Source organism: Panicum virgatum, chromosome 9N (genome assembly GCF_016808335.1).
Source record: "Panicum virgatum strain AP13 chromosome 9N, P.virgatum_v5, whole genome shotgun sequence".
Lineage (NCBI taxonomy): Eukaryota > Viridiplantae > Streptophyta > Magnoliopsida > Poales > Poaceae > Panicum > Panicum virgatum.
This window is the reverse complement of record NC_053153.1, coordinates 37,097,117-37,118,325: the sequence shown is the minus strand read 5'-3', so window position 1 is coordinate 37,118,325 and position 21,209 is coordinate 37,097,117. Positions and strand designations below refer to the sequence as shown.

The 21,209-nt window shown below is 45.4% G+C and overlaps 1 long non-coding RNA gene and 1 other non-coding gene across 2 annotated transcripts; one reads left to right on the top strand and one right to left on the bottom strand.

Moving 5' to 3' along the window:
• Window positions 1–6,463: 6,463 nt before the first annotated feature.
• LOC120693715 lies at window positions 6,464–6,570 on the bottom strand. The gene has a single exon (XR_005683169.1). It is a non-coding gene; the product is annotated as a small nucleolar RNA R71 (small nucleolar RNA).
• Window positions 6,571–9,194: 2,624 nt separating this feature from the next.
• LOC120687542 lies at window positions 9,195–12,684 on the top strand. Its single transcript, XR_005680778.1, has 2 exons — window positions 9,195–9,921; window positions 11,867–12,684. It is a non-coding gene; the product is annotated as an uncharacterized LOC120687542 (long non-coding RNA).
• The last annotated feature ends 8,525 nt before the right edge of the window (window positions 12,685–21,209 follow it).

The window sequence follows — 21,209 nt, the reverse complement described above, 5'->3', positions numbered from 1 at the left end:
AGCTACATCGGCGAGGAGTTCGGGCCTACATCAGCTCCGAAGACTCTCCTCGACGACGTCGCGTGCTTCCTCCACAGCCGGGTTCTCTCGGCGCGGCTGATGCTAGGAGAAGGCTTGCGAGGCGCTAGAAGAAGTCTTGCGACATTCTTTGGCCATGTCCTCCGCCTGCACTTGTAGCAGCTGCTGCCTTAGCCCCCTTTTGTTGCTCCCCTTGTGGGGGTAAATGGATTTGATCCATTGTACCAACTGCTCTCCCGAGTAGGAGGCAGCTAGCTTTTGTTTGTTGTAATGGCCTCTTGGCCGATTGTTTTGAGAAGAAAATGAATAAAATTGCCCTAGAGCATTTTCATTTTGTTCATATGTTTTACCGCAATGTTTTTCGTTTTCGTGCCTCAATGATTTAGTTGCCTCCACTGCGATTGCTGATCGGAGGAGGTGAACCCTACTAATTGTGGCATAACCAGTTTGAATTACACCAGATCAAGTGCACTATACATCTTAATCGGTGAAATCCTTGGTCTGTCGGGTAATATCCCGATATAACCACTGAATATCCGATCGAAACACAAGTATATATCCCGCGCGAAGGCAAGTTGGAGATACAACAATTCCACAATATTTTACATCACATTGATAAGAGGTATAATTTACAACAAAGTTTTGAAGCTAGTACATTAAAGTTCTAGCTTTTTACAACTTATTTGAAAGCAAAGAGATAAAAGTAAGCTATGCTTACTTTAGAAGTTCTACGACAGAAAAGAAGCACAACTATGTATAAACATCGAAAAGTAAATGCCATGATAAGCCCGATCATGACATTATTCCTCTGAGTCATGGCTGGTCGAAGATGGTTCCCATTCCATAGACCAGCCAGAAGGCAGAACACTAGGCCAAGATAGACTAGTGTTCGGGTCTTCCAAGGTCATCCCTGAAAACAAAATCACCAGAAGCCTGAGTATACTAATACTCAGCAAGACTGATCCGATACAGTAGCCCTTTATTTAGATATGCTAGCTCAAAAGGCTCTGGGTTTACTTTTGCTGAAAAGCCACAAAGAGTAGGTCCTTAATTTCAAATTTTATCTTTCAAATTCTAGTTGTTTTAACCATTCTATGTATGCACTTATCTAAGCAATCATGGTAGAAGAATTAACTTCATCCAACCATATTTAGAATCCATCTTGTTCTTCTTCTTACTCTATGTAGCAAAGGGATTAAGCAGTCCCAATAATCGTGAGAAGCGGACGATTCTGAATCGAATTCCAACCTTGCAAGGATAAACCTAGCACACACGCTTGGAATACCGTTGAGTCACTCGCAAGCAACCATTTACTTCTCATTCCGGTTCATGGATCAGGTCCACTCTCCCCAACTACAGAGAATCCCACATCTTTGTAGTCGCGGTGTTGCAACATAATTTAATATATAAACCTATCTCTAAGAGAGAGTGGAAGGTATGTCTACTTGCCGGGCCGATCAGTTACTAGGCTTGCCGCGTACCATATTTACGACATGTGGCTGGTACTTTCAAATGCTTAACTACTGCTACTACACACTGCGGCCTTAATAATTTATCAACACAGACGGATTACAAATGAAGCGCTTGACCAAATCCGTCCATGGTCCTTATAGTGATTGTAGGAAAGTAAACAGTCAACTCCTATAAATCTCGCGAGTGACAAGAAATCACTCGACTTTTACCGGTCCTATTAGCATAGCATCTAGTCGGACTCTGTTTCTAGTGTTCAAACAATAGGTACCTAAGATTATGCATCTAGGTTTTCATTCAACTCCAATAACTTAAATGCACAAATAGATAGTAATAAATTGCATAAAATAATAGGATTATGCACTGGGCCTTGCCTGTATTGATGTCTATAAAGTCAGTAGACTTTGGATCTTCCGAATCCAAGTTCGGGGCTTCAGTTAGTTCAACAATATTAGCCTGGGCTTCAGAAGAATCCCCGTCTGGTTCCTGATTGAGTTCGTATGTTCTGTCTGCTAATGGGGTGATCTCTATATAAATGCAATAGTTGGAAACAAAAGTAAGGTACTATACTTGAGTATAGCTTTCCTTCACGAAAAAAGATTAAAACTTTTCTCAACCAAACAATCCAATTCATCCATGTCAAGTACTCTAGCAAAGCATGGAGAAAGGTTTTATAAACCATAGAAAGAATTTTGAATGATTAAATAAGAGCATAAGCAAAACCTAGTAAAGAAAATTTTGAAAATACAAACTAGAGTCTACTAAAAGGGTTTAGAAAATAAATAGAGCTAGACATGCTCTAAGAAAATTTATGTTTCAAAGTTCACAAAAGAGTAACATAGAATATAAATGAAATGAACTAGATCACACTTCTATTTCTAAAACTAGTTGTAAAAACTTTCAAATCAAATTCATAACACCATCAGGTAGAGCTAAACACAAGGAAAATAACAAAACTAGTTTTGCATTTTTCTGATTTTTGTACAATTTACTATGAATTTTCAAAGCTCATAAAGAAAAATGCTTGAACTCTTGCAGCAAGGTCCCTGGAACATTTTTTTCCTTACAAAAAGGCCCTTGACCGAAGAAAGGAGGGGACAGGGAAAGGGTCAGCCGTGTTCCGGTGAGATAGCTCACCGGCGGCGAGGGGGAGGTGGTTAGGAAGGTAGAGTAGGTCGAGGCGCACCTGCTGATATGCTAGGATAGGCGCGGGGTGGCCGGGAAGGAGCTCGTCGGCGATGGACAGAGCGCGGCGGCGGAGGTCGTCGGCGTTCTGGTGGTGCAAGCTGAGGAAGTGGAGGGGAAAGTGGCTGGGAAGCTTTGCAGGCTCAAGGTGAAGCTCAACTAGGGACTTGTGGAGGTGGGATTAAGTCTGGGGCGATGGGTCCACGGTGGCAGGGCTCGTCAGAGTAGATGGAAGAGGGCGGCGGTAGTGGATGGCCGAGAATAGAGGCTAGTGAGGGCTATTTATAGGCCAGGAACAAGGGGATAAGCAAGAGGGGATGCTCAGGGAAGGAATTCGGCCGAAGAAAGGGCGAAATCGGCGACGGCGCTGGGGTTCCCATGGGCGCCGGTGAGGTGTCAAAGCAGGGGAGCTCCGGGGTGGCGTGGCGCAGGGCATGGAGGCCATCAGTGGCGGCGCTAGTGGCGGCAGGATCTTGCGTGTGGCACGTGGAGTTGGTAGGGGTGCCGAATAGGGGCAGGGGTGGCTTCCCGCGGCGGCGCGCTCGTCGGAAAGGGGAAAATAGGAGCGGCGGCGGCGGAGTGCCTCGGGGAGAGAGAGAGATAGGCGCTATTGAGTAGGGAATTAGGACCAGCAGGGGCCAGTGAAGCTTATCGGCGCACTATTCAATGGTGGGAGTGGTGGTGGGCTGGGAAACCGGCGGCGTGGCGGCGCTGCCTGGACTCCGAGATGGCTAGAGGTAGGGGATAAAGTTGAGGACTGGTTTGAAATTCGTGAAAACTTCAGGGGCTTAACTGTAAACTAAAAAATTCCACTGATCTAGGGCTCAAATAAAAAAGTGCCCAACATGAAAGTTGTTCAATTTTTCAAGATCTACAACTTTCATGTTATGCAAATTTTTACTAGATCAAAGGATTTGAAGATATTTTCAAAAATGCAAAAGAACTTTATTCCATTAAGGAAAAAATAATTTTAATAACAAATATCCCAATACTTTTGGGCGGAAATGCAATATTGCTACCAAAATAATTATTAATAGCATATTTGCAAAAAGGCCCTTAACAAAGTTGAAATTACTCCCTAAGTCAAAACTTTTGCACAAAGGGATTTATAATTTTTCAAAATTACCAAAATACCCCTACTTAGCACTCCAAATTTTTAGCAGTAAAAAAAGAATAAACATAAAGTACACACACTAATCTTTGTTTTAAAAGCTAGACACCTGAAGTGTTACACTAATTAACCTCGATGGCCCCGAATGGCAGGTTCGGTGAGCTCAATAACGGGTACGCCCAATTAAGAGCAATCCGAGTGAAGTCCGCCGGACGGGGGGGGGGGGGGGGGGGGTCGACGGAGCCTGCTGGGAGCACTCCACTACTCTACAGCCCGCATCCCGGCAGATGCCCAAGTCGTCCGCGGGCTCGAGGGGCTTAGATGGCCTCACCCCTGGAGGGGATTCTGTGGGAGTGCTAGAGGCCGGATCGGACAAGAAAAGTTGAGATGACCCATTGTTGACGGTCATTATCTCACGTTTGGACCGTCAACTTCTCAGAAATAAATTGAGTTTTGCACCATGTTCCATGCATATTTCATTTGGTTCTAATAAGTTTCACTAGTTTTAGATGAGTTGTGCTTGCAGGAATCTACTGTCCAAAGATGGTCGAAACCAGAAAAAATCCCGGCCGCCCGGCACATTCCGTGCCGACCGGCCTGACACCTCCACAGACATGGGTCCAATAATTTTACTGGAGCAATGTGACATGTTCATAAGGTTCCAGAACAAGGCGAACATCTCATATCCTGATGGTGGACCCAGAAGGCACAAGGTTCAACCCAAAGACCCACATGCCAGTGCCAAGATCGTCAAATGGGGAAACCACCCATTCCAGGGGTAATGTGGAGTGTGGTTGTGCAACGTCGGCGAAGCGGAGGATCGAGGGGCCCTGGAGGCAGGCCGCCCGACCCAAGAAAGAGGCATCCGAGGAAACTACCCGGGGAACCGACGTTCAAGAGCAATCAGGAGCCGTCCGCGGGAGGTCGGTGGCCAGATGGCACACCCCTAGGCCGGCCGGCCTAGGGAGGGCCGCCCGGCCCCACCTTGCAGAGACTCAGCTCCTGGCTTTGCATGGAAGTTAAGCACCGCCTCTACAGTTGCGTGCACGGGGCGCTACGTGGATTGCCGGCCTTCTAACAACCTTAAAAGCCTATAAATAGCACTCTCCCCCTCTATTGTAAACACACACTTAAGGAGAAATTCTCTCTTCTGAAGTCTAGAGTTGGTTAGTAGTTGTGAGTTAGAGTCGAGTCGAGCTTGTCTCGGGGATTAGGAGCCGTCATCGGAGCTCGGTATAAGCTCTTGTATATTTTCCTTTGACTATTTTTATATAAGTTATCTTCTTTATTTACTTAAGTCAGCATTACTTTCCGCAAGTATTTATCTTTCCAAGTACTAGTACTTGTCTGCGGGACTAAGTTTTACCTCTAGTTCAGTTTATGTTCTCTTCCTTGCTTGTCGGAGTTAGTCTTACGGGTTTTCTCGCCCGTACTAGTGTAACTCAAGTTAGTTCACTAGGTTGAGGGAGATTTCTCTTGAAGGCCTCAAGAGAAATCCTAGTACCAAGAGCAGACGTGGTGTCTGACTCAGTGCTAGCTAGAAAGTGTGTTCCACCCCATGGTACCACAGTGGTAGGCGGCAAGTGGTGACAGCCTTGTCTATCCCTCGTAGTCCACCACGTTCGGGTGCTTTCATAGCAGTATGATTACCAAAAGTATGTTGGGCCCCTTCTCACCCCTGTCTGCGCCCTTCGCTTAGGTCGCCGAAGTAAGCTCCTAGTTCCGACATCAAGATAGAAGCTTAGATTAGTTCTAGTGAGGCTAGCTCAGTAGTTTAGAAGTGTTTCAGGAGCCCTTTCTCGTTCATTGTCCTCCCAGCTGCTACCTCTCTAAGGTATAGAATCTATTGTGTGTCACGCAGTCATAGACTGGCTATTTACCTTATTAGTTATCTGGTTTACCCCAGCTGAATTAGTCGGTCGATAAACTCAGTAAAGGTTGTCACTACAATTTACGATACACTTTACCATGGTGCTTCCTTGAGGATTTCATGATACCCTGGAATACTCCAAGGTGAATTGCTATACCGGTGAATTCTGTGCGCTTGTAGAATACCTATTCAGATTGAGCAGAAGAGACACCAACAAGCATATCTGGCACCGTTGCCGGGTAAGCAATTGGCTAAAGTTATCGTATAATTGAGTGGAAAACCTTACTATTTTATCACCGCTAGTTTTAGCATGCTTACCATAGCTCTCTCTCTCTCTCTCTCGTTCATTCGATGCAGAGCAGTGCATGACCAGTTGTGAGACGCCGCGTCATCCCACCCCAGAAGAAACCCACTTGGAATCCTTGTTTGTCAGTCTCAGCACCACCCATGGCCAAGACTTTCAGACAGTACTCGGCCTCGTCCAGCAGCCACATCCCTACTGGACTGAACAATGACCAAGGCAATGATGGCTTTGAGCTCAAATCGAGACTGGTGAACATGGTTCAAGTGAGTCCATTCTATGGCAAGGCATCAGAGGATGCTAATGCTCACCTTCAAAACTTCTTGGAAGTGAGCAGTACCATCAACCCCAGAGGTACCACGATGGATAACGTCGTCTTCGACTGTTCCCGTTCTCCTTGCTAGGCAAGGCGAAGACATGGTTTTACACCAACAAAGCAGACTTCACCACATGGGAAGCTTGCTCCAATGCATTCCTGACGAAATATTTCCCAGTAGGCAAAACCAATGCCCTCTGACGTAAGATCTCTAGATTTCAGCAGCTCCCGGATGAAGCCATCCCAGAAGCTTGGGAGAGATTCCAGGAATACATCGCAGTATGCCCCCACCACAGCATGGAGGAATGGCTGATTATTCAGAGTTTCTTCAATGGCCTGAACACACCAGCCCAGAACCACATCGACGCAGCATCAGGTGGTTCCTCCCTTTTGCTCAGCATCATTGCAGCGAAAGCGCTGGTAGAGAAGATTGCTTCAAACCAAAGTTGGAAAGGTGAAATGCAGCAACAACCCCGTAAAGGAATCCACCATATTGATAATATCGATATGCTTGCTACCAAGATGGACCTTCTCATGAAGAGACTGGAGTCTCCGCACCAGGAGGCCAACCAAGTTATGGATTCTTGCATGACATGTGAAACTTGTGGAGACTCTGGACACACAGGCAACTCTTGCCCGATCACTCAGGAGGAAGCTCACTTCATTGGAGCGAACAACTCCAACAATTATGGCTTCCGTCCTCAGCAGGGTTGGAATTCCAAACCCAACCTCCCCTTCGGTCAGCAGCAAGGTATGAACTTTAATAACAATTTTTAGCCTACTCTAAAGGACCTAGTTTATGGATAGAAGCAAATCAATGATAACATTAGTAAGAAATTCCTTGCTAATGACAAAATTTTAGAATCTCTGGTCAGGCAACTAGAGGGCATAATTTCAGTTATTAAAAACCAGTTAAGCTTCAATAAAATGATAGAAACTCAGGTTGCTCAACTAGCCTCATCTTGTCCTAACAATAACTCGGGAAAACTTCCTGGGCAATCGGAAGGTCCTCCCAAGTAAAGTGTTAGTGCGGTGACTACGCAGACAGGTAAGTTCACGCAAGAACCACCATACCCTAAAGATGCCGGATCTCGGCGGAAAGCCATACCCGCCAGCAATACCTCTGCTATAGACGAAGATCAAGAGGAGGCAGAAGAGTCCAACACAACTGCTGCTCAGGAGAAAACCGTGGAACCCCCTATAACTTCAGGGGAGTTTCATGACACTACTGTCTTACCATTTCCGGAACAGATAAGGAAGCCGGTGGCTGACGAGCAATTCAGCAAGTTTGTCGAGGTAATAAGGAAGTTGTATATCAACATATCACTTCTTGACGATATGCAGGTCCAACTTATGCCAAGTATATCAAAGATATACTTGGTAACAAGAGAAGCCTGCCCACCACCGAGGTCGTGCAACTCACAGAGGAGTGTAGTGCAGCTATACTCGATCCTCTCCTGGAGAAGAAGAAAGATCCAGGATGCCCCACAATCACATGTTCAATCGGAAGTCAACATTTCAACAATGCTAATGTTAATGTATCAATGTGGGTAGTTTGTTTTAAGAAGCAGGTTAAACTCCAACTCTTAAGAGTAAAGGAGTCTTTTCATCCCCAGATAGTCCAATGGCTAGAGACACTTGTATAGAGTCTGTACTTCTGTTTTTTATCTCTTTTTTCCCACCTTAGCTTCTCTTTGTAAGTATTTTCCTCTCTGTACAGTTTTACCTTTTATGAAATTAAAATTGAACCATTGTGGGGAACTCCCCGACAGAAAAAAGTGTCAGCGTCATGCCTAAGGTAGTTTACGATAAACTAAATTATCATGAGCTTGCCCCTAATGCCATGTGCTTGCAGCTAGCTGACCAAACGGTTCGTTACCCCGCGGGAATTGCAGAGAACGTCCCGGTTAAAATCCAGAACTTCATTATTCCCGTTGATTTCATCATCCTCGACATGGAAGTCGACGCCAAGACGCCCCTCATTTTGGGAAGGCCGTTCTTGGGTACCGCAAATGCACACATTGATGTCAGAGCCGGAGAAATCCAACTCAATATCAATGGGCAGAAAGAGAGGTTCGCCTTCCGACCGAAGGTCGAACAGTGTTCCCAGGTCATGACATTCAACCGGAAGAAATCCGAGAAAGGGCAGGAGAAGCCATCAACACCCACAATCGATATCCTTGCCGAGCTCTTGGAACGACTAAGAATCGACAGGGAGATCAGAGTGCATAACTACAGGAACGCAAGACTATGAATCCTTCACAGAGAATTTGAGGAATCGGAGGCGAAAGCGATCAAAACAACACTCGCCACCAAGAAGGAATGGCGGAGAAAGGTGTCCTCGTCTGGAACTCCATCCGGCAACGACAATAGAACCCGAGGGATAGAGAGTCCTGCTCTGGACTCAAAACCCGAGCTATCGCCATGTGAACCATGGTACGTATCCATTCTTGCATTTGCATATAGGACAGTTTAAATTCTTCTTGCATAATCTTTCTTTTCAAAGTCATGGCATGTTTACAATTCTAAACCAAAATTTAGATTTTGTTTTGCATCAGTTATCTTTGCATATAAAAAAGGGGCCGAATTGTAGGCCAGCCGGCCCCACTCTCTCTCACTTGATCAGGTTGTAGCAGGAATCCGAGACTTTGAGTGCCCAGTGAGCAAAGCAAAGTGGCCACACTCAATCGTGCGGAGGGGGCATGCTGGCCGTCCTCATCATGGCCGCCCGGCGCCTCTCCACCACTCCCGTCGCGTCGTCACCAACTGGAGCATGAGCACCTACGGGTCTAGCACCTAGGCATCGACGTGGAGGAATGGAGGCCACGGGAGGTGCCGCCCGGCACTCCACAGACCGGCTGGCCTAGCCCCTGCGCGCCTCTATAAAAGCCGCCGTGTCGTCGTTGTTCGTCGCACTGTCGCTCTGAGTACGTAGGTCACTCTCCCGAGCACACTTTCTCTCTTCCTCTCTCTGAGTTTTCTTGCCTAATGAAGCTTTTAGGAGTTAATTAAGTTAAGAAACTCAAGTGCTAGCCCCACACAAAACAGTAGTAGTGCTGAGATTAGCTCAACACGGATGCAATAAAATTAGTAGTAACTCTCTCCTAAAAATGAAAACCACAAAAATCTGTCCCATTGAATAAACAAGCTCTGAACGAAGAACAATTGTGGTGGATTGATCCCCACAAGAATGACTAACCACTGTCCCCTCCGATTATTTTTTCCTGCATATTCTCTATACTAATCTTTTGCAGGAGTCATGTCGCTGTGGGGGAACATCAAGGGCAAGGTGAAGAAGCTAGGCTCGTCATCCCGATCCCGCAGTTTGCGAGCGTCATCAGGTTCCCTGGATGACATGTCGGTGGAATCTGTTCGTCGACCGTCACGATCCTAGGAAGAAGAGGAGGAAGCCCCTGCCTCTCCAGCAGTCCCGAGGCCCTGTCTCAAAATTAGAGTTCTGACATCGGTCGATCAGATCGTTGTTCGGACTGATTATGAGCGGGACGCCCTCGAGTTGTTGAAGAAGCAGTCGTACGACCACGCCAAGCGGTTCGATACAGAATTCCTCATGATGACAGGACTCCGCCAGGACATGAACCGCGCGTTCACGGCTGCGGGATGGTCGCGCTTCGCCGACATCACCGAACCAGGTTCGCACCTTCTCACCATGGAATTCTTGTCTACGCTACATGTCGAAACCATTGGAAAAGAAACTAAAATCCACTTCTGCTTTTTCAACAAGTTCTTTGAAATGTTACCCAGAGATTTTAGTAATGCACTAGGCTTCAGTAAGAAATGCATATTAGAAGCTAATGCATTAGCAGATGATCTTGAGTATGACCGTAGTGCTCAGTGGAACAAAATCTCAGACGAACCAGTGAGTAGTAAAAACAGCATAGTCTCCATCCATAACCCAACTCTTGGAGTTCCAACCAAGTATCATGCTATGGTAGTCTTTTCCCGGGCAGACCTCAGGCTGTGTAGCTCCTCGGAGCTCATGTGCTTGTATGCTATGGCAAAGAGGATTCGCCACTCACCTGTCATGGGCATGGTCGTACACTGGCAGAAAATGATCACGTGCAAATCTCCCATCGACATAACCTCATTGGTCACCCGCATTGCGCGGTATGTTGGTGTTCTAGAGAATGCACAAGTCACATATCTGCCCGCAACGGATGAGTACCGAACCTTCATTGGTCTGGACCACTTTGTTCGTGCGCACATGATGCGTGAAGGTCTCGTTTACATTGGTCACATGATGCGGACTGTTTGAGCTTTGCATGTGCCCCATTTACAGCTTTTTACTCATCTAGTACCAGAGCTAGTTGGCACATAATAGACACATTTCAAAACTGTTTGTGTGGGAGCATTAACATGATTTCTAAGTCTAAGTTGTTGTGGGATTTAAGATGGCCTACATTGGAATTAAAACTGTTTACCTCAGTAAGGGAAATTCTCGGAATAACATTACAACATGATAAAAGGTTTCCCTGTTGGTTTACATATCCCATCCAGAGCCATACTGTTATTTCATACTTGAGCTATCATAGGCTGTCTTGATTTACTTTGAGCTTTGTCAAATGGTGAGTTCGCTTCAGAAAAGGTACTTGTCATCTGCCGGTCTTTCTCCTTTGCGTACCTATTTTGTTACTAGCCTCAAAATGTCCGGTACGATAATTACCTACTCCGGGTATTGTCATCCACTTTCACCCAGACAGTTGCACCACAACTCCAGCCCAAAATCTCCACTATGTGCCTATCCACTCCAAAAGGGGTCAAAATTTTTCAAAAGTTCCCTCTAAAAAATTCAATTCAGGAAGGACATGGAGTTATCTTCTTTAAAAAAAATGAAAAGAAGTGACCATGATCCTCAGCAAAAATAGTTCAAAAAGAGGAGTTCAATAAAATGACCAAAAAATGTTTCCAAAAGTGTGAGTTCATTTCTCCCTCTCCCCTGGACATTTGTGATTCCATAAGATCGGAATTTTACCAAGTACCTACCTCTTGCGAACCACTCTTTGGCTTGGTGACATAGGTAATCAAGTTATGTCACACTCTTCCGATCCAAAACTCCAGATACCAGCCTTAGAATAGGAAGCAGTTGGTCAAGTTTTGACCTTGGTGAGGACTATACACCTTGAGCGATTGAGAGTTCCTTCAGGGAACCTTAAACATATGCATACTTAAGAAATATTCCGAGAATGAACCTGAATAGGAAAGACAGGAACATATTCCGGTGAAGGTTGTTCAGTCCCCCAACCTCTCAAGTCAAAGGGTGAAATGTGAAATCAGCCCCATCATTCAGAACAAATAGGTATGAGCTAACTTACTCGAAGTACATACGGATAGAGTAATATGCTGTGCATAGGGTACCTGCAGAGGGCAAACATCGATGCAACTCCTGATCCACTGAGCCTCAGTATTAAGCTTTGCTCGAGGACGAGCAAAAGTTTAAGCTTGGGGCGTGTTGACGGTCATTATCTCACATTTTGACCGTCAACTTCTCGGAAATAAATTGAGTTTTTCACCATGTTCCATGCATATTTCATTTCATTCTAATAAGTTCCACAAGTTTTGGATGAGTTGTGCTTGCAGGAATCTACTGTCCAAAGATGGTCGAAATCAGAGAAAATCCCGGCTGCCCGGCACATTCCGTGCCGACCGGCATGACACCTCCACATATATGGGTCCAATAATTTTACTAGAGCAATGTGACACGTTCATAAGGTTCCAGAACAAGGCGAACATCTCATATCCTGACGGTGGACCCAAAAGGCACAAGGTTCAACTCAAAGACCCACATGCCAGTGCCAAGATCGTCAAATGGGGAAACTACCCATTCCAGAGGCAATGTGGAGTATGGTTGTGCAACGTCGGCGAAGCGAAGGACCGAGGGGGGCCCGGAGGCAGGTTGCCCGGCCCAAGAAAGAGGCATTCGAGGAAACTAACCAGGGAATCGATGTTCAGGAGCAATCAGGAGCCGTCCACAGGAGGTTGGTGGCCAGATGGCACACCCCTAGAAAGGCCGGCCTAGGGAGGGCCTCCCGGCCCCACCTTGTAGAGACTCGGCTTCCGGCTTCGCGTGGAAGTTAAGCACCATCTCTACAGTTGCGTGCACTGGGCGCTACCTAAATTACCGGCCTTCTACCGACCTTGGAAACCTATAAATAGCACTCTCCCCCTCACTTGTAAACACACACTCAAGGAGCAATTCTCTCTTCTTAAGTCTAGAGTAGGTTAGTAGTTCGGAGTTAGAGACGAGTCGAGCTTGTCTCAGGGATCCGGAGCCGTCATCGGATCTCAGTATTGTTGGTGTCTCTTATGCTCAATCTGAATAGGTATTCTGCAAGCGCACAGAATTCATCGGTGTAGCACTTCACATTGGAGTATTCCAGGGTATCGTGAAATCCTCAGGGAAGCACTATGGTAAAGTATATCGTAAATTGTAGTGACAACCATTACTGAAGTTATCGACCGACTAATTCAACAGGGGTAAGCCAGATAACTAATAAGGTAAATGGCCAGTCTATGACCGTGTGACACACATGAGATTATATACCTTAGAGAGGTAGCAGCTGGGAGGACAATGAGCGAGAAAGGACTCCTGAAACACTTCTAAACTATTGAGCTAGCCTCACTAGAACTAATCTAAGGTTCTATCTTGATGTCAAAACCAGGAGCTTACTTTGGAGGCCTAAGTGAAGGGCGTAGACAGGGGTGAGAAGGGGCCCAACATACTTTTGGCAATCCTACTGGTATGAAAACACCCAAACGTGGTGGACAACAAGGGACGGACAAGGCTGTCACCACTTGCCACCTACCACTGCGGTACCGTGGGGTGGAACACACTTTCTAGCTAGCACTGAGTCAGACACCACGTCTGCTGTCGGTACTAGGATTTCTCTTGAGGCCTTCAAGAGAAATCCCCCTCAACCTAGTGAACTAACATGAGTTACACTAGTACGGGCGAGAAAACACGTAAGACTAGCCCCTGATAATTGCGTCGTTGTGCCTGGTCCGACAAACAAGAAGGGAGCTTAAACCGAACTAGAGGTAAAACTTACTCCCGCAGACAAGTACTAGTACTTAGAAAGATATATACTTGCAGAAAGTAAAGCTGACTCAAGTAAATAAAGAAGATAACATATATTTAAAATAGTCAAAGGAAAAGATACAAGAGCTTATACCGAACTCTGATGACGACTCTGGATCCCCGAGACAAGCTCGACTCGACTCTAACTCCCAACTACTAACCTACTCTAGACTTGAGAAGAGAGAATTGCTCCTTTGAGTGTGTGTGTGTGTTTACAAGTGAGGATGGGGGCCTATTTATAGATGCTCAAGGTCGGTAATCAGGTAACCGCTGCAAGATTACGCTACCCCTGACTTGGCTTGAACTTCACGCGAAAGGGGAGCTCTAGTGGGCGACTTGTGGGGCCGGGCGGCCTGGCCTAGTCCTGCCGCCACCTGTCCTCCGACTTCGTGTGGACGGCTTCTGATCGCTCCAGGAGGTCGGTTAGTCATGTGGTTTCCTCGGATACCAGAATCTTAGGCCGGGTGGCCTGGGTTGGGACAGGCGGCCTGCCTCTAGCACTCCTCGGCCCTCCATTTCACCGACATTGCACATCAACGCTCCACATTGCCTCTGGACTGGGTGCTTTCCTCATTTGACGTTCTTGGCACTAGCATGTGGGTCTTTGGTTTGAACCTTGTGCCTTCCGGGTCCACCGACAGGATATGAGATGATCGCCTTGTTCTGGAACCTTATGATCGTGTCACATTGCTCCAGTAAAAGTATTGGACCCATGTACGGGCGGCCGGGATTTTCTCTGATTTCGACCATCTTTGGACAGTGAATTCCTACAAGCACAACTCATTCAAAACTTGTGGAACAATTAGAATCAAATAAAATATGCATGGAACATGGTGCAAAACTCAATTTATTTCCGAGAAGTTGACGGTCAAAACGTGAGATAATGGCCGTCAACACCCCGCAAGCTTAAACTTCTGCTCGTCCTCGAGCAAAGCTTAATACTGAGGCTCGGTGGATCAGGAGTTGCGTCGATGTTTGCCCTCTGCAGGTACCCTATGCACAACATATTACTCTATCCGTGTGTACTTCGAGTAAGTTGGTTCATAACTATATGTTCTGGATGATGGGGCTTATTTCACATTTCATCCCGTGTCTTGAGCGGTTGGAGGACTGAACTACCTTCACCAGAATATTTTCCTGTCTTCCCTATTCAGGTTCATTCTCAGAATATTTCTTAAGTATGCATATGATTAAGGTTCCTCGAAGATACTCTCAATCGCTCAAGGTGTATGATCCTCACCAAGGTCAAAACTTGACCAACTTCTTCCTGATCTAAGGCTGATATCTGGAGTTATGGGTAGGAAGAGTGTGACATACCTTGATTACCTGTGTTGCCGAGCCGAAGAGTGGTTCGCAAGAGGTAGGTACTTGATCAAATTCCAATCTTATGGAATCACAAATATTCAGGGGAGAGGGAGAAATGGACTCACACTTTTGGAAACATTTTTGGGTCATTTTATTGAATCTCCTCTTTTGAACCATTTTTGCTAAGGATCATGGGCACTCCTTCTCTTCATCTCTTTTTTTTAAAGAAGGTAACTCCATGTCCTTCCTGAATAATATTTTCAGAGGGAGCTTGTTGAAGAATTTTGACCCTTTTTGAAAAGGTTAGGCACACAATGGAGATTTTGGGCTGGAGTTGTGGTGGAGCTGTCTGGGTGAAAGTAGATGACAATACCCGGAGTAGGTGATTGTCTTACCAGACATTTTGAGGCTAGAAAAGAAATGGGTACGCAAAGGAGAAAGACCGACAGATGACAAGTACCTCTTCTCCAGCGAACTCACCATTCGACAAAGCTCAAAGTAAATCAAGATAGCCTATGGTAGCTCATGTATGAAATGTCATTATGGCTCTAGATGGGACATGTAAACCAACAGGGAATCCTTTTATCACATTTTAATAATACTCCAAGAATTCCCCTTATTGTGGTAGACAGTTTTAATTCCGATGTAGGCCATCTCGAATCCCACAACAACTTAGACTTAGAAATCATGTTAATGCTCCCACACAAACAGATTTAAATTGTGTCTATTATATGCCAACTAGCTTTGGTACTAGATGAGTAAAAAGCTATAAACAGGACACATGCAAAGCTCAAACAGAGCAACTATTCATCATTTCCAAGATAGGAGTTTGCACGGATTTCCACACATTTATTCTAAGCATGGCAATTCCTTTTTTTAACTAAGCTGAACGAACGGGCATGACAACTTACCTGGATACTGATGATCTCTCCCCCCAAGTTTCAATGAAGCTCGGGGCTACTGGTCTGGATGTGGCGGGGGGTAGTACGCACCATGGTGCCAATCATAGGACAAGGAGGATAACATCCCCCAACTCTCCTGTGTGAGACTGGTGTTGTGATTGAGGCTATATCCCAACTCCTCCTGTCGTAACTCTAAGGCGCCCATTCGGGCAGTGAGGCCTGACAACTCCCTTGTGAGTGGGTTGTCGTACTTGAAGCATGCTGACGCAGATGGACCAACCTGTGGGCCATGGGAGGTCCCCATACCTGAGGGATAGTAAAACCCCTGGTCGTGCCCGTACCCCGCGCTACCCTCAGGCTAGTACGAGGTCTAGCCACCCTGGTTGTAAAACCCATAGGCCTCTGTTGGGGCTCCTTAAGTATCCATTTTATTATACAATTAGGAGTTGTTTTGGTAAATTCTTCAGGATGATTCATGTACTAACCCGCCACTTGGCTCCCGAACTTGACCATTTTCGATTTTGTCCTGGATTTTGGAGCATGTTTTATTTTGACAGGAATTGGGACATTTTTGGAGATGTTTTGACGCATGGTTACAACTGGGCTAAGATGAGGAATAAAAGGAAGAATCAACACGCAAAAGATGGGACCGAAAGGGGCCAGAAAAGGCCCAGGCCGGCCGGCCTGGAGTCCTTGGGCCGGCCGGCCTAGCCCTTTTCAGAGCCCAATCGGTCTCGGTTTTCTTCGGCACGAAGTATGCGTCAACCCTAATCTATGTTTTACCAAAACCACCGACCATATCTGCCTATAAATACCCCGAAGCCGCCGTCAAAAAAGGGGGATCGCAGGGAGGACCGCAGAGGAGATCGCAGAGATCGCAGAGAAGAGCATCCAGAGATACATTCGAGTTAGACACAAGAGAAAGGTGACACCGGAGGCCTCATCGTCCCTCGGCGCCGCTGCAAGTTGGAGGACAGCAAGGGATCCATCCCTTACCGGAGATTTCGTCACCATGATCGACTACGCTTCGCTTAGCTTCATGGGGTAAAGTCCTCATTTGTTCATGGGGTTGTAAGGAGACTTGAGTTGTAATTGACGAATCCTTTATGAGATTGATCTATCACGATTCTTGTTGATGATGCTTTGATGCCTAATAGTTCGCCACTTGGCTTTGAGTTTGCTTTGCTCTTGCATGGTTTACTTAGATTACATCAACTATCGTGTTCCTGTTGATTCGTTACCGATTATCCTCGTGTAGTGATAGTATGCGGGAGGGAAAGTTTTTGATCTTGGAACACACCTTTGGTAGATTAGATCTGTTCTTCGTTGCTTGGCGATTACATCTCTAGTGATCCTAGACCCTATGGACAAATTCTCTTCATATCTTGTGCACACATCTATCATTGCTCACTAGTCTAGATTAGATTAGATTGGTTAGATTAGATCTATTTCACACTCAATCATTCAATATAGATCTTTTACTAACATCATTAGTGCTTAGTTAAGCATAGTAATACACTTTATTCCGTGGATTGATAAACCTTGGGGGAATACTCCAAGGGAAAAGCTATACATGATCCGTGCGCTTGCGGTACGTAAATTGGCGCTTTAAGAAGCGTCAACGAGCTTTTCTGGCGCCGTTGCCGGGGAACAAGCGATTTTGCTACGTTTAACTTTGTATTAATTTTGTTGGTCACTAACACCTAACCTTTTCCCTAGAAAATTTTTGTTTTCTTGTTTTTGTTTTGATTGTCTAGATGGGCCATCTCATTCAACACGTGGAGGAAGGAGAAAAATCACTAAGGGATTATGCAAGCCCGCGATCGGAGGACTTCGACATGCAAAAATCAGATTCGGTGTTGCGAGCCACCGAGTATGAGATCAAGCCTCAAATTATCAAGATGGCGGCGGCAAACCCCTTTAGAGGAGATGAGACGGACAATCCATATAGACATATCAAGTGGTTCACAATGCTATGCAACACGGGACAACAAGACGGAGTTCCGCTAGCTTGGTTTAGATGGAATCTTTTCCCATACTCACTTGCAGAACAAGTGAGAAGATGGTTTGCACTTGCATCCTTCGAGGTAAAAGGAAATTGGGATGACTTGATGAAGAAATTTTGCGAGCGGTTCTTTCCGTTAAGCAAGGTTCAACATATTCGGAAGCAAGTGATCAACTTCGCGCAGGGAGAAGAAGAAGGGATAGATCAAGCATGGGATAGATTCAATGGATTGATTGAACAAGGACCGAAGCTCGGATTTTCCGGTGAAGTACTCTTGCATACCTTTTACTTTTCCCTAACCCCCGAGTGCATGAAGTTTGTCCAAATGTGTGCAGGAGGAGATCTCATGGAGAAAACACTCACGGAAGCTGCCCAACTCCTACAAAAAACAGCAAGGGGGCGGCCATGCGAAGAGATTGGGAAAAACGATGTTTGGCAAGCTCCGAGGAAGAGTCTCAAGTGCGGGTGCTTGCTGGAATTTTCAGAAAAGAGGCATCGGAAGTGAGGGAAGAACAACCGAAGCATGGGAAAGTCATAGGGACAAACCACGATGAAGAAGCATCGATCCGGAGTGCAACGAAAGATGACCCGGAAAAGAAAGGAAGAACCATGGGCACCGCCAAATCGCTAAGGGAATTCGAGCAAATGGATTGGATACCAATTGACTTCGGAAAATTGTTCGACAAAGCAAGACCGCATCCAAATCAGCGAGGAATGGTGAAGGTGATAGCTGAAGACTTCCCGCCGGATAATCACACGGGATACACATTTGGCAAGGAATCAGCCGGTGATATTATTCGGAAACTTTTTGAAGAAAAAGAGGAAGAGATTGACTTGGACGAAGTGCTGGAGATCAAAAGGACCCTAGGAGTGAACTCGGAATCGTCATCCTACACGCACATAGCCCAAGTATATGCGATTGGAAGCGATCAAGGCGAAGGTAACCCATCACCTACACCTCGCGTTGATTGCATGATAGAAGGAATAAAATGTTGCAATGTTTTATGTGACGTTGGCGCCCATGTTAGTGTGATGAGTTCCAAAGTTTATGTTGAGCTTTTTAACGAAACATCAAACCTAGATGCCACAATCATTAAATTGATCATGGGAGATGGTAGATTAATCAAACCGCTAGGAGTGCTTAGAAATCTAAATGTTGCCATAGCGGGTAAAAAAATTCCTACCGAGTTTTTTGTGATTAATGCTAGTGATGATGAGCATGAAGGCATAATCCTTGGAAAACCCTTTCTCAAATTAGTAAATGCTGTTCTAGATGTTGGAAAAGGGATTGTCACTTTTGATCTAGATGGAGAGAAGCGCTCAGTCGAATTTCATTCAAAACCGTCTATTGCTTCACCTCTACCTCTTGATAACGAAGAGGTAGAGAGCGTTCGTTCTATTTATTCTTTCAGGGATCCTCTCCAACGCGCTTTGGAGAACGAAGACGCTCAAGATAATCAAGACGAAGAACTAGTGGAAACGATGGAAGAGTTGAAGCCGCAACACGGGAATTTGGAGGAAGAAAAATTTGAAGACATTGGAGAGTTAGATCAAGAAGAGGATGGTGCGCCCGATGTTGAGATGAAGCCACTCCCCAAGGGGTTGAAATATGAATTTTTGGGAGATGGCAAGACTTTTCCGGTGATTATTAGCGACGAATTGAGCTCGGAAGAGACGGAGAAGTTGCTGAATTTATTGAAGAAGCACAAAAAGGTGATCGGCTACTCGATTAACGACTTGAAAGGTATTAGCCCAGCTTTTTGCACACATCGTATACAACTCGAGGAGCAATACAAGCCGGTCGTAGAGCATCAAAGAAGGTTGAGCCATGCAATGCGTGATGTGGTGAAGAAGGAGGTTATCAAATTGTTGAATGCCGGAATAATATACCCTGTGCCACATAGTGAATGGGTAAGCCCCGTTCATTGCGTTCCAAAGAAAGGAGGACTCACGGTTGTGAAAAATGAGAAGGAGCAATTGATACCACAAAGAACCATCACGGGATGGAGGATGTGCATCGATTATAGAAAATTGAATAAGGCAACGAGGAAAGATCATTTTCAACTACCATTCATTGACGAGATGCTAGAAAGGTTGGCAAAGCATTCACACTTTTGTTACCTTGACAGATACTCGGGATTCTCCCAAATACCTATTCATCCGGATGATCAACATAAGACCACATTTACTTGCCCGTATGGAACTTTTGCATATCGGAGGATGCCTTTTGGGTTGTGCAATGCGCCCGCTTCTTTTCAAAGGTGCATGATGGCTATATTTTCAGATTTCATAGAAGAGATTATGGAGGTATTCATGGATGATTTCTCGGTGCATGGTACTAGCTTTGATGATTGCTTGGCAAATTTGGAGAAAGTTCTTAAAAGATGTGGAGAGGTTGATCTTGTGCTTAATTGGGAGAAGTGTCATTTCATGGTGAAAGAAGGAATTGTTCTCGGTCATGTTATCTCCGAGAGAGGGATAGAGGTGGACAGAGCGAAGATAGAAACCGTGGAAAAACTGCCACCACCTACGGATATCAAATCTTTGAGGAGCTTCCTCGGTCATGCCGGATTCTATAGGAGGTTCATAAAGGATTTTTCGAAAATCACCAAGCCATTGACACAACTTCTCCAAAAAGATGTGGAATACATCTTCGATAGTGATTGTCTTCACGCATTTCGAACACTCAAGCAATCCCTCATAAGTGCTCCTATCATGCAATCTCCGGATTGGAATCTACCTTTTGAAATCATGTGTGATGCAAGCGATTACGCCGTAGGAGCCGTCCTTGGACAAAGGAAAGAGGGGAAGGTAAATGCTATCTACTACGCAAGCAAGACTCTCAATGAAGCCCAAGTTAATTATGCAACAACGGAGAAAGAATTGCTTGCCATGGTATTCGCCTTCGAAAAATTCAGATCATACATAGTAAACTCTAAGGTGATAGTTTATACCAACCATGCGGCAATCAAGTATCTCTTGTCCAAGAAAGATGCTAAACCACGCTTGATTCGATGGATCCTATTGCTACAAGAATTCGATGTAGAGATAAGGGACAAGAAAGGGGCGGAAAATGTTGTGGCCGACCACCTATCAAGGATGAACCATGGAGACGATGGAAAAGAACCTATCGAGGATCAAATGAGAGATGATCACCTATATAGAATTCTCGACAAAGATAGTTGGATGAATGAAATAATAAGGGCAATAAAAGGGATGCCCTTGGATCACTTGGACAAGAATGCAAAGAGAAGAGTGATCACGGAAAGAAGAAAATACTATTGGGATCCACCATACTTATATAGATATGGAGAAGATGGAGTCCTAAGAAGATGCATACCGAGAGAGGAACATGAAGAAGTTCTAAGAAAGTGTCACTCGTCGGGATATGGAGGACATTATGGGCACTTTAGAACTCAAGCTAAGGTATGGGCTAGTGGATTCTATTGGCCCGAGATGCATGAAGACGCGAAAAGATTCGTTTCGACTTGTCCGGACTGCCAAAGGATGGGGAATATCTCGCAAAGGAATGCCATGCCATTGAACTACAATTTACAAATAGATCTATTTGATGTCTGGGGAATCGATTTCATGGGACCATTTGTGAACTCACATGGATTTGAGCATATATTG